The sequence below is a fragment of the Phocoena sinus genome, chromosome 3 (assembly GCF_008692025.1).
Source record: "Phocoena sinus isolate mPhoSin1 chromosome 3, mPhoSin1.pri, whole genome shotgun sequence".
Classification (NCBI taxonomy): Eukaryota; Metazoa; Chordata; class Mammalia; order Artiodactyla; family Phocoenidae; genus Phocoena; species Phocoena sinus.
Genome location: NC_045765.1, coordinates 91,531,903 through 91,541,880, shown reverse-complemented (window position 1 = coordinate 91,541,880; position 9,978 = coordinate 91,531,903). Strand labels below are relative to the sequence as shown.

Here is a 9,978-nt window from a genome sequence, read left to right as displayed (position 1 = left end):
GGTGCGGGATTGTCTTAAATTTTCGTGGTTCATTTTTAGGTTTAATGGTATTTCTGATTTATTTAGGGGGAATATTGGTCGTGTTTGGTTATACAATGGCTATGGCCACCGAACAATACCCTGAGGTTTGGGTTTCTAACAAGGTTGTGCTAGGAGCATATCTTTTAGGGTTAGTAGTAGAGTTTTTAATAGTACTTTATATTTTGAAGGATGAGGATGTGGAGATTGTGTTTGAGTTTAATGGGCTGGGAGATTGAGTTATTTGTGATACTGGTGACTCTGGGTTTTTCAGTGAAGAGGCTATGGGAACTGTGGCGTTATATAGTTATGGTACTTGGTTGGTAATTCTTACGGGTTGGTCGTTATTTATTGGTGTTGTGGTTATTATGGAGATTACTCAGGGTAATTAAATAGCAGCATGCTGAGGGTGATAGAAATAAGGAATGATTAGAAGTAGAGCTTGATAACGCCTTTTTTAAAAAAATGTTTTTTACATCTTTATGGAGTATAATTGCTTTACAATGGTGTGTTAGTTTCTGCTTTACAACAAAGTGAATCAGTTATACATATGTCCCCATATCTCTTCCCTCTTGCATCTCCCTCCCTCCCACCCTTCCTATCCCACCCCGCTAGGTGGTCACAAAGCACCGAGATAAGGCCTTTTTGATTTGAGACTAATGTGGAATATTTTAGTTGAATGAAGGCTGTAGTCTTTGGTAGGATGGTTTCTAGTCAGATTAAGTCTAGTAAGGAGGTTGCTAATTTTTGGCTTATTAATAGATTTAGATGGGGAGGTAGACAGTGTATGATGGTGGGGAAGTATCCTAAAAGAGTGGAGAACTTACAGGAGTCTGAGGGGTATATATATTTTAAGTTTTGTGTGTTAAGGTTGATTTTGAATGCTAGTACAAAACCCAAGGTTGTTACTACAAGGGCAGTCAATTTTAAATGTAGGGGTATGGTTATTAGGGGGATGGTTGTTGGAGGAATGCTGTTGGAGATGATGAAGCCAGCAAAAATACTTCCGATTAATAGGCACTTGATGGAGTTGATTAAGAGGGGGTTGTTTTCATTAACAGGCACAGAAGGAGAGAAGTGGGGCTGTCCTAGTGGTGCAAAGAAGATAATGTGAGTGCTATAGATAGCTGTGAGGGAGGTAGCGGTTAGAGTTATTAATAGGGCTTAGGAGTTGGTATAAAACGTAGTGGCAGTTTCAATAATCAGGTCTTTAGAGTAAAATCCAGTGAGAAATGGTATTCCTGTTAGTGCTAGGCATCAAATGATAAGGGCTGTTGCAGTGAATGGCAAGGTCCTGAATAACCCTCTTAGTTTTCGAATGTCCTGCTCGTTGTCTAGGTTGTGAATGATAGACCCAGAGCATAGAAATAATATGGCTTTAAAGAAAGCGTGCATGCAAATGTGTAAAAATGCTAGATGAGGTTGGTTCAGGTCAATCATTACTATTATTAAACCTAGTTGGCTGGAGGTAGAGAAGGCAATAACTTTTTCAATATCGTTTTGAGTGAGGGCACAGCACAGACAGCTGTAAAGAAGGCGGTAAGGGCTCCTAGGCAGAGCATTATTGTTTGAATGAGTTTGTTGCTTTCTATTAAAGGGTAAAATCGGATAAGCAGGAAAACTCCTGCTACAACCATTGTGCTTGAGTGGAGTAGGGCCAAGACTGGGGTAGGGCTTTCTACTGCTGAAGGGAGTCAGGGGTGAAGTGCGAATTGGGCTGATTTTCCAGCTGCGGTTAGTACGAGTCCTATGAGGGGTAGGTTTAAAGAGTTCTGGTTGAGCATGAAAATTTGTTGTAGGTCTCATGCATTTGTGTTAGATAAAAATCATGCCACTGATATGATGAATCCAATATCGCCGATGCGGTTATATAAAATTGCTTGAAGAGCAGCTGTGTTTGCGTCTGCTTGCCCATACTACCTTCCGATAAGCAGGAAAGATATGATTCCTACTCCTTCTCATCCAATAAAAAGTTGGAAGAGGTTGTTGGCTGTAATAAGGATTAGTATAGTGATAAGGAAGAGGAGTAAATACTTGAAGAATTGGTTGATATAAGGGTTGGAGTGCATATATCATATTGAGAATTCTATAATGAACCATGTGACTCTGGGCGAGGGTTACCTTTGTCACCATGTGACCACCTGCCCAGAGACTACAAAATGTGGAGAGACACCCTCAGGCCCCTGAGAGAGTCTCAGTTGCAAATATTAATCGTAATCAATACTAGGTATATTAACTTTGTTTATGGTGTATTTTGTGATGTAGCATATTTAAAAAAAACATATAGTCAAATATATCTTTTATTCCATAGCTTCTAGGTGTTCTGACATGGCTAAAATTCTTCCTAGCCAATAGGATATTCCTTTAATCTCTTACATTTTATTACAAAATGTTTAATTTTTACATTTATGTTGTGTTTCATCTAAAATTTATTTTTGAATAGTATGAGATAATAATCTTTATTTTCTCCTATTTAGAATGACAGTTGGGTCAACACATTTGATAAATCAGCCATTATGTTCCCACAAAATTAAAATATACCAGTGCCAAATATAAAATTTCAATTATGTATACACTGGAATCTATTGATCTCCACTTGGTTTCACTCTTGGATTTTCTATTCTTACACCGAAAACAATTTTTTAAAAATTCTGATGACTTTAAATTGTTTCACTTTCTTACAAGGCCAGTCTTCTGTTTTTCTTTGTTGTAATTATTTTGGCTATTCACAAGATTTTAATTTTCAAATAGAATTTGAGATCATTTTACACAACTAAAAACTGACTGCTGTGATCCCATTGGAAATTACATTAAATTCATAATATAATTCAGAGAGAATTGAAAATTTCATCACATTAATCTTTCTGTCAAAAGCATGACATCTCATTCAACTATTCAGATCATATCTTACATTATTAAGATTGAGTAGTTTCCTGTATCTAGTGTAATACTTGGTTCCTTAGTCAATGTTTGCTTTTTTCGTCATTTCATTGTTACCATGGTTTTCTACTTCCATATTTTGCTAATTTATTCAAATGCTACAAATTGCTTTTTAAAATTTTTCCTTTGGGGACTTCTGCTTCGCACTATGATAGATTAGCTTGTATTAGACCAACTTGCCCCTTCAAGAATAAGTATAAAATTTGTAAGAAAAACCAAAATCAGCTCTTGGAAAGGTAATAGAGTACAATTAAGAAAACCACAGTTTTACAGGGCAAAGATCCTAGAGAGAAGACAAAAGCATTGACAAGAGTCCAATATTTTCTACCCCTTTTCTTTCAAAGTATATGTTGATTAATAACAGTAGGAAATGTAGTAAACAAGCATAAATAAGGTCAGAACTTATGGTGGCCCCTTGGAACCAGGGGGGCAAATAACTGTAATTCAAGCCTACAAAGTGATCTAATATCTGGAGGAGAAAGACCTTGTAGAAAAGGGAGCTGTAGAAAAATGAGCTTAACATTCTGTTATGCTTTTCTCCTTGAAGTCTTATTCATTTCTTCAAGTCATGGGACAAAGGCTAAGAAATTAAAGGAACACATATTTACAGTCTAAACTAGAGATCAGAATCTATGACCCACAGGTTCAATTCAGCTCAATATCTGTTTTTATAAATAAGGTTTTATTGGAGGAAAGAGATATTCATTTGTTTATGGTTTCTCTAATGGATGCTTTTGTGGCTCAGTAGCAGAACTGAGTAGTTATGACAGAGACCGTATGTTCTGAAAAGCCTAAAATATTTACTATTTTGCTGTTCACTTAAAATGTTTGCCGATCCCTGGTCTCATCCAAACAGTTTTAATTACAAGGGGGATTTTCTTGATACTAATGCTAGGAAAACAAGGGTAAGAATAAACAAGGATTGTCCTAAACAAAAGCTAATAGGAAACTGGCTAAACATCATAAAGACTTAAATAGTTTATCCTTACTTGGACCAGGAAAAGTTGCCCTTACTTCTAACACATTCTAGAAGTAAAGTAAATAGATCAAAGAGGAAAATAGGATCTTGCAAAGCCCTCCACAATTTTTCAAACACACCACTGGCATTAAATAAATAATTTCCAGGACTGTCAGGAGATGGGGTAAAAATGACAGAAATTCAAGAGGAAAAAAAAAGTCCATATAAGACCATATAAGACAAACCCAGAGCAAACATCATTTTCAATGGTGAAAAACTGAAAGCATTTCCTCTAAGATCAGGAACAAGACAAGACTCTCTCCCCTTTTACCCAACATCAATAATTTTGGAAGTCTTAGCCATGGCAATCAGAGAAGAAAAAGAAATAAAAGGAAACCAAATTGGAAAAGAAGTAAAACTGTCACTGTTTGCAGGTGACATGATACTATACATAGAAAATCCTAAAGCTGCTATGAGAAGACTACTAGAGCTCATCAATGACTTTAATAAAGTTGTAGGATACAAAATTAATACATAGAAATCTCCAGCATTCCTATACACTAACAATAAAATATCAGAAAGAAAAATTAAGGAAACAATCCCATTTACCATTGCATCCAAAAGAATAAAATCCCTAGGAATAAACTTACCTAAGGAGGCAACAGGCCTGTACTCACAAAACTATAAAACACTGATGAAAGAAATCATAGATGACACAAACAGATGGAGAGATATACCATGATTTTGGACTGGAAGAATCAATATTGTCAAAATGCCTATACTACCCAAAGTAATCTATAGATTCAGTGCAATCACTATCAAATTATCAATAGCATTTTTCACAGAATTAGAACAAAACATTTTACAATTTGTATGGAAACACAAAGACCCCGAAAAGCCAAAGCAATCTTGAGAAAGAAAAACAGAACTGGAGGAATCAGGTTCCCTGACTTCCGACTATACTACAAAGCTAAAGTAATCAAAACAATATGGAACTGACACAAAAACAGGATAGAAACAGGATAGAAAGTCCAGACATAAACCCACACATCTATGGTCACCTAATCTATGACAAAGGAGGCAAGAATATACAATGGAGAAATGACAGTCTCTTCAGTAAGTGGTGCTGGAAAAACTGGACAGCTACATGTGAAAGAATGAAATTAGAACACTCTCTAACACCATACACAAAAATAAACTCAAAAGGCACTAAAGACCTAGAAGTAAAACTGAATAAAACTCTTAGAGGAAAACATAGGCAGAACACTCTGACATATATCACAGTATCACAGTAAGATCTTTTTTGATCCACTTCCTAGAGTAATGAAAACAAACAAAGAAACAAATAAACAAATGGGGCCTAATTAAACGTAAAAGCTTTTGCATAGCAAATAAAACCATAAGCAAAATGAAAAGACAACCCACAGAATGGAAGAAAATATTTGCAAACAAATGATCAACAGGGATTAATCTCCAAAATATACAAACAGCTCATGCAGCTCAAAATCAAACAAACAACCCAATCAAAAAATGGGCAGAATATATAAATAGACATTTCTCCAAAGAAGACATACAGATGGCCAATAGGCACATGAAAAGTGCTCAATATCACTAATTATCAGAGCAATGCAAATCAAAACTACAATGACGTATCACCACACACCGGTCAAAATGTCCATCATCAAAAAATCTACAAACAATAAATGCTGGAGAGGGTGTGGAGAAAAGGGAACCCTTTTGCACTGTTGGTGGGAATGTAAATTGGTACAGCCACTATGGAGAACAGTATGGAGTTTCCTTTAAAAATTAAAAAGAGAGCTACAGTATGATTCAGCAATCCCACTCCTGGGCATATATCTGGAGAAAACCATAATTTGAAAAAAATATATGTACCCCAATGTTCATTGCAGCACTATTTACAATAGCTGGGACATGGAAGCAACCTAAATGTCCATCGATGGAAGAATGGATAAAGAAGATGTGGTACATATATATAATGGAATATTACTCAGTCATAAAAATAACAAAATAATGCCATTTGCAGTGACGTGGATGGACTTAGAGATTGTCATACTGAGTGAAGTAAGTCAGACAGAGAAAGACAAATATCATATGATATTGATTATATGTGGAATCTAAAAAAATGGTACAAGTGAACCTATTTATAAAACAGAAATAGAGTCACAGATGCAGAAAACAAACTTATGGTTACCAAGGGGGAAAGGGGGGTAGGGATAAATTGGGAGATTGGGATTGACATATACAAACTACTACATATAAAATAGATAACTAATAAGGACCTACTGTATAGCACAGGAAACTACTCAATACTCTGTAATGACCAATATGGGAATAGACTCTAAAAAAGAGTGGATATATGTATATGTATAACTGATTCATATTGCTGTACAGCAGAAACTAACACAACATTGTAAATCAACTATACTCCAATAAAAATTAATTTAAAAAAATAAAAATAAATTAAAAGAAGAGAAGAGGGAAAATACAGAAATGTGTACCAAAAAACTAGAATCTATAAAAAAAGGAAAATCGGAGAAATTCTAAATTTGAGAACTGCAATAACTGAAATTAAACATTTAAAATGGGGTTAAGGGACTTCCCTGGCAGTCCAGTGGTTAGGACTCTGCACTTTCACTGCTGTTGCCCTGGGTTCTATCCCTGGTAAAGGAACTAAGATCCTGCAAACTGCGAGGTGTGGCCACAAAAATATGGGGTTAAAAGCAGAGTAACAAACAGAAGAGAAGACCAGTGAAGCTGAAGTTGGTATAAAAATAAATATCCAGGAAAATACAGAAAAGAACAAAAGACCTAATGGGTCATTCATATAATTGGATTTATATTAGAGGAGGAGAGGAATAGCAGGGCAGAACAATAACTGAAAAAATATTGGCTGTGGAACTTTTCAAATCTGATCAAAATCACAAATTTACAATTCCTTTTTAAATTGAAATTGTGTTTTAGTTAAATTAAAACTGTTGCTTTTACTTAAAATATCTTCCTCCTAAGAGCAGTCTTCTTTGATTAAGTTGTTTCTTTTTGTCTGTTCTATCTGCTGGGGCTCCTTAGCAACTGCAAAATTTTCTCTTGCCTGCTCATAAAGACTTAGTCCAAATACTGGAGTGAGGTGACAGCGACCTGGGGAGTGGTGCAAAGTACTTTATTCCTAGTCTAAGAAGAGACAACAATCAAATTGTCAGTTCCCTGCCACTCTAATTTTCAGTAGTACAGAGAACTCAGCATGCTAGGGTTGCTGTCTCACAGCACCTCCAGTGCAAAGGGACCAGCCAGTCTTCTTTGAAGCACACCTGAAGGAAATACACAGCTTCTCCCCTTGTGGGGAATAGGATTCATGGTTATCTTCAGGTCAGGTTCTATCTGGAACCCATCTGGTCCTTTAGTTCTTCACCCTAAACTCCCTTCCACTTTTCCCAAAGTGATATCAAGCCCCAGGGGAAAATAGCCATACTCTCTCTTCTAGGACTCCCGTTAAGCCTGAGGCCTTGCTACCAGCCTTTAACCCTCAGTTTAACTTGTGTATAGCATGGAAGAGATATAGCTGTTGGGTGGAAATTAGGATAATGACAGCAGGGCAGAAGTGGTCAAGCTGCCATCTCTTCCTATTTTCCTAATCTTGCCTCTTTCAAAATGTATTTAAATAATACTATTTCTTCAAAAAGACTTATTATTACAGAAAATTCTTTTAAACAACTCTCTCTCTGAAGGAAATTTCATGCAACTGAAATAAAAGCCCAAAATATGCTCTTATTCTTACATGGCAGTAAACCAAACAGATCATTAATGGAAACATCACCGTAATAACTTTTCTTTTCATACACCAAATAGCTTTGTGCAGAACATAATTTTACTAACAGTATCTCCTTTTATGTGTACTCCATAAAATCTATTGTAGAATCCACTCCAAAATAATTATGTGTTTATACATTTTAATTTCAATAGAAAGTTGTAAAAATAGAATCATTTCTTCTGTTTAGGCATATATTTGTTGGTAGATTTTTCTCATTTAAAAAAAATTCCCCATGAGAAGATAAAACATGATGGCTATGAATTTCTGAGCCAACTGGGTCAGATAGATATAACATTTAACATTGCATGGAAGATTTTACAGAGATATGTTTAATATTCTCTAAATTTAAAATGCTCTTTTTCCCCCAATGATTATATCATAAATAGAAAAAATGAATTATTAAACCCTCAGAAGTCAAGAATTTTCCAAGTTCTAAATATATTGAATAGGATGCAATTTCTTTTCTTGTTTTCTGGATTTCAAATGACAGTGCACCAGCAGCAAACAAAAGCTGAACCAAATTAACACTGAAAAACGAAGAAAAATGAAGCTGGCATCTTAGCTCAGGGGATCTTGCCAAAGGAAAGTAGTTTCTTTCTCCATTCCTAAACTCATTCCATTTTCAGAGAATGAAATGGACTTCTTATTCCACACTAGTAAAAAGGAGACTGAATTTAAGAAATTCAAATGCTTGTGAGGAGACATGCTAAATATAAGCATCCATATTTACATAATAAATGTCATAAGGAGACCTCAGAGTACTACGATTAAAAGCTGTTATTCCTTTAGTTTATCAATACAAAACTTATACGCAATGTGGCAGGTGATTATCTGAGACAAACCCACATTTATGGGCAGTACTGTTAGTGGGAGTCCCAATATACCTTATCCATGATTACTCAGCCATGAGGATGCAACTCACACACTTCCCACCACCCACTGAATTATGACCAGTTTCAATATTAAAAGGACCTCTGAGAGATACTTCAATAACCTAATTATACAGATGAAGGAATAGAGGACCAAAGAGAATAAACAACATCTAGTCACCATTTAGTAGAGTTGGAGAAGATCCCAGGTTTCCGGATTTCTACTGACACAGATTTTTATGCCCATTTAGTAATCAGATACCAACTAATTCAATAGAAATGAAATGTAGAAACAGTTGGAATTTTCTCATGTCTGAAATATCTCTATCTCTACCTCTATATCTATATATAAACTCACTCACTTTTAAGATATTCAGAGAAGACAATTATCCAACAAATCACCTGAAGGAGAAAGAGGGAAAAGCACCAGTGTGAACTTTTGGGGTATTTGAGAAAGAAGAAATTTGCTGGGTGAAAATAATGAATTTGGTCTCTGACATGTTAGGTATTAGGTGTCAACAAAAGAGCATTTAGTTGAGTGCACTGTAAGGAAGAAAAACAAATACACCTCAAGGTGTTAAAAGGAATGGATTTAACATACCACAAGGTCTTTTGAAAGAATTAACTCATTCCTCTACACAATACAAAATGAAAGTTGGAAATTTGTGAATAAACCTCAAAAGTAGTGACAGTATTATGACATTGATGGATGAAATGTAAGGTGGTTCTTAGGTGAGCATAAGTTGCTATTCATTAAGAAAAATGTATTTTGGACGCACAGGCTCAGTGGCCATGGCTCACGGGCCAAGCCGCTCTGCGGCATGTGGGATCTCCCTGGACCAGGGCACGAACCCGTGTCTCCTGCATCGGCAGGCGGACTCTCAACCACTGCGCCACCAAGGAAGCCCAAGAAAAATGTATTTTTTAAAGTAGATTAAAGAAAATTTGTTATAAACAATCAACACACTAATACAATTTGAGTTTTATTAAATTCTAAATGGGATTCAACTTTGTAAGGGAGCTTAACATATGCAGTGACAAAACAGTGGACAATTATAAAAGAGACTGTAAGCCATAAACTGGAATTTCCACAACTATTATGAAACACAGAAAGCAATTTTCCTATTAAATGACAGTAGATAGAGCTCTGAAAAGAAGTCTCTAAACAATTTATGACTTAAAAGCATTTGTCTTTCAGAAAACATGGTGAGTTAATTTTCTCATTTATGAGCAAAGAATGTTAAAATAGGGATGACATAATAACTTAATTCTTAGGCCATATAAATTCTTTAGCTTGAAATTTTATTTCCTTTGACCTAACATGATTTTAATTGATTTAAAACAAATAGATTTCAGTGACATTTAGA

General features: G+C 35.5%; 1 pseudogene; it reads right to left on the bottom strand.

The window, feature by feature from the left end:
• Positions 1-393: 393 nt before the first annotated feature.
• The window catches only part of LOC116751063, a 53,940-nt pseudogene continuing 44,355 nt past the window's right edge, over positions 394-9,978 (bottom strand).